Source organism: Amaranthus tricolor, chromosome 10 (genome assembly GCF_026212465.1).
Source record: "Amaranthus tricolor cultivar Red isolate AtriRed21 chromosome 10, ASM2621246v1, whole genome shotgun sequence".
In the NCBI taxonomy this organism is placed as follows: Eukaryota; Viridiplantae; Streptophyta; class Magnoliopsida; order Caryophyllales; family Amaranthaceae; genus Amaranthus; species Amaranthus tricolor.
The window spans coordinates 13,309,228-13,313,106 of record NC_080056.1 but is presented as its reverse complement, the minus strand read 5'-3'; the positions used below and the strand labels follow the sequence as shown (position 1 = coordinate 13,313,106).

Below are 3,879 nucleotides of genomic sequence, written 5' to 3'. Positions count from 1 at the left end.
AGGTTTTTTAAGCTTTTTTGGTACTTTCTCGCATAAAGGGGTTCAAACTTGGATTGTTTGGCACAAAACTTGGCACACAACACTAGTTAATATATATTGTTGTGTTGAAATAGTTAGAATCGAAAACAATAGTCGTATGCTAGATATTACGTACTAAGTTGCTTTTTTAAGGTTTCTTAAGCGTTTTTGGCACTTTCTTGCATAAAGTGGTTCAAACATGGTTTGTTGGGCACGAAACTTGACACACAACACTATTTGGTATATATTGTTGTATTGAAATGGTTAGAATAAAAAACAATAGTCATATGCTTGATATTATGTGCTCAGGAAAGTTTTTAAGGTTTTTAAAGCGTTTTTTTGGCTTTTCTCGCATAAAGTGGTTCAAACTTGGTTTGTTTAGCATGAAACTTATCACACAAAACTATTTGGTATGTATTGTTGTGTTGAAATAGTTAGAATTGAAAACAATAGTCATATGCTTGATATTACGTGCTAAGGTTTTTTTAGGCGTTTTTGGCACTTTCTCGCATAAAGTGATCAAACTTGGTTTCTTTGGCACGAAACTTGGCACACAACATAACTTGGTATATATTATTGTGTTGAAATGGTTAGAATCGAAAACAATAGTCATATGCTTAATATTACGTGCTATGCTTTTTAAAGTTTTTTTTAAGCGTTTTTGGCACTTTCTTGCATAAAGTGGTTCAAACATTGTTTTTTTGGCACGAAACTTGGCACACAACACTATTTGGTATATAATATTGTGTTTGAAATGGTTAGAATCGAAAACAATAGTCATATGCTTGATATTATGTGCTAAGTTGCTTTTTAAAGGTTTTTTTAAGCGTTTTTGGTATTTTCTCGCATAAATTGGTTCAAACTTGGTTTGTTTGGCACGAAACTTGGCACATAACACTATTTGGTATATATTATTGTGTTTAAATGGTTAGAATCGATAACAATAGTCATGTCTTGTTCGATGATTAATGGGAACTAAATGTAGACAATGTTTATACAGAAGTGTTTTTCATTAAGAGATAATAAAGCATTACAACTTGTACATTATTATACATTGATTCCTAAATTTTGGTTCATGTAATCCTCTTCGTATGCCATTACAATGCAATCCCTAACAACCCACACTACTAGATAAAAGAGCATAGGCAACACCCTTTGGCAACAGTTTATTTTATAGCAACAGCTTTAGCAACGGGTACAATAAAACCGTTGCAATAGATAAGAAAAGGCAACGGGTTCAAGTAAACCGTTGCAAAAGATTAGAAAAGGCAACGGTTATCTTACACCCGTTGCAAGAACTTATGCATGTGGACCCTCCAATCCAAAAAAATAAAATGCAATTTTTAAAAAAAAAAAATAATAAAAAAATACAAAAGAAGAGTGCTGCTGGAGGCGGAAGAAAGAGAAAACCCAAAAACAAACCCTAAGCTACGCGTCTTGCCGTCTTCGACATCTTCCTTAATTCTTCCTCTTCGACATCTTCGTGACCTTCGTCTCCAGTCCAGTCCGTTCCTCGTTCCTCCGGCTCCTTCCTCCGGCTCCTTCCTCCGTTCCTCGTCCAGTCCGCCAGCCACTGACTACAATTCAAGTTGACAAGTTGCTTCGTCTTCGACTTCGATAATCGATCCGCAAATCGCAATCCAGGCTCCAGCAAATCAGCAATCGACGCTTCCTCTTCCTCTTCAAGTTGCTTTAGACTTCAGTACACTTCGTCTTCTTTCTCAAGGTATTTTCTCTTTTTTTTTTCTTCTTTTTTTGTAATCTACCACAATCTGTTTTTTTTTTTTTTTTTTTTTTTTTCAGATTTTGGGTTTTTGGTACCTTGTTTTTGATTGTTTGCAAGATAATTTACTGTATTGTTTCTTGTTTTTTCGTTTTCTTCCATGAATTTTGTCTTAGTGATGAGCAGTTTCTTTTTTTTTTCTTTTTTTTTTCTAAATTTTGCAAGATAATTTCGTTTTCTTTTGGCTTATCTCATGGGATTGGAGCAAAATTAAACTTTTCCATGATGTAATTGTTCTTGCTTGATGTTGATGGAGTTGTGGGTTTGTAAGCTCTTTTTTTTGTCTCCAAACTCTGAAATTAGCTGGCTTGGTAGTTGGTTGTACTTGACTGTGGGTTTAATTGAATAATTTGTTTGGTTCATTGGTTGCAAGTTGTTAAATGTTACTTGATAGTTCACCTTGATGGTTCATTGAATAATTAGATTGAACCATGCAGTTGAGCTTCTTCCTTCATTTGCTGGGGCTGCTTCTTCTTCTCCTAATGATAGTTTGGAGTGGAAAGGTGCTTGCTTTTTAATAATTCTGCTTGGCTTGAGTTTAATAATGAAAGTGGTACTCAATTTGGTGGTGGTATCCTGCATATAAGCTGTTTGAATTGTTTGCTTCTTTAGGTCATTATTCTCAGATTCTTTACTAATTTATCAAGTTTGTTTTCATCGTTTGAGTTGTCTTTGTTCTTGTGTAATGATATTTTTGAATTTTTCTTGCAACATAGATTATGTGTACTTAGATTAATTTTTGATTAGTTAAAGGGCGTATACAACTGTCTGGGAATGACATTTATCTCTTGAGTTTGTTGGTTGAATTACAATGATTTTGGGAATGCATGTGAATGTTCATTTAGGGGCATAGCTATCAGTGGGTGAAGACTGGCTACAAACCCCCCTAAAAAATAGTGAAAATTTAGTATACATGATTATGTGACCAACGAATTATATGAACTCTACTTTTAAATCACAGAAGTTGTGGGTTTCACAGTCAACATTACAGAATCGCTCAAATAACATCTTTCTAACCCTCAACTAAATTTTAATTTGTAATGTTGATGTGAAAATTTCCGGTGTTCTTCTCACCTGAAGTCCTGTTTTTTCTAGCCATTCAATTCCAATGAACAGTCCTATTGTATTGCTAAAATTTTGTCTCATGGTATGCAGCCCAAGTGAGTAACAATGGTTAGGATTAGTGTGCTGAATGATGCTCTCAAGACAATGTACAATGCTGAGAAGCGAGGGAAGCGCCAAAATCTGATTAGGCCCTCATCCAAAGTCATCATCAAGTTTCTACTTGTCATGCAAAAGCATGGTATGGGTCTTTGCCAAACTTGTTTGATCTACTCTTGAGTGCCTGCTTAAATGGACAAGCTCATGGTGATGGTTATGTTGCTAACTACTATTTTGTTTATATTTCAGGTTACATCGGTGAGTTCGAGTATGTTGATGACCATCGTTCTGGAAAGACCTTCGATGGGTGCCGGAGCTTGAGGTTCGTCGGGATTAGAAGATGGAAGTGAAGAGTTTCCGACATCTATGTTTTGGATGAATGATGATGAAAAGAAATTATTTTGCCAAACCATAAAAAATGATGATGAAATTGAGTCGTAAAAGAACATATTTATAATTTTGTGTCGCTTTTGAAAACATTTTGTGAACTTGTTTGTTCGATACTTTTTAGACGTAATGATGTATAGGTGAATATTTGGTTGCACTAGTTTATGGAAGAATTGATCCTTAGTTTTTGATATAACAAGTTAATCGTGTAAATTTCTTAACTATAATATTTGTAATCAAATTTCTAATTACATCTTATGCTATCAATTATTAAAATTATCATTTGCTTAGCTTTTTCATTAAAGACTTTTTACAACGATATTGTGCGACCAAGAGAAACTGTTGCCAAAAGATTGTATCTTTGGCAACAGTCAACTGCTACCGTTGCAAAAGATGCAAGAAGCCGTTGCAAAAGACTTTTGGCAACGGCAGCAAATACGACGGTTTGTAACCGTCGCAAAAAGGTTTTAGCAACGCTTTTTAGCCCTACAGCAACGGTCCTTAACCGTTGCAACAAGTCTTTTATCTAG

General features: G+C 34.8%; 1 long non-coding RNA gene across 1 annotated transcript; it reads left to right on the top strand.

The window, feature by feature from the left end:
- The first annotated feature begins 1,396 nt into the window (after nt 1–1,396).
- LOC130825939 (uncharacterized) lies at nt 1,397–3,278 on the top strand. The gene is made up of 3 exons (XR_009046984.1): nt 1,397–1,744; nt 2,957–3,104; nt 3,212–3,278. It is a non-coding gene; the product is annotated as an uncharacterized LOC130825939 (long non-coding RNA).
- The last annotated feature ends 601 nt before the right edge of the window (nt 3,279–3,879 follow it).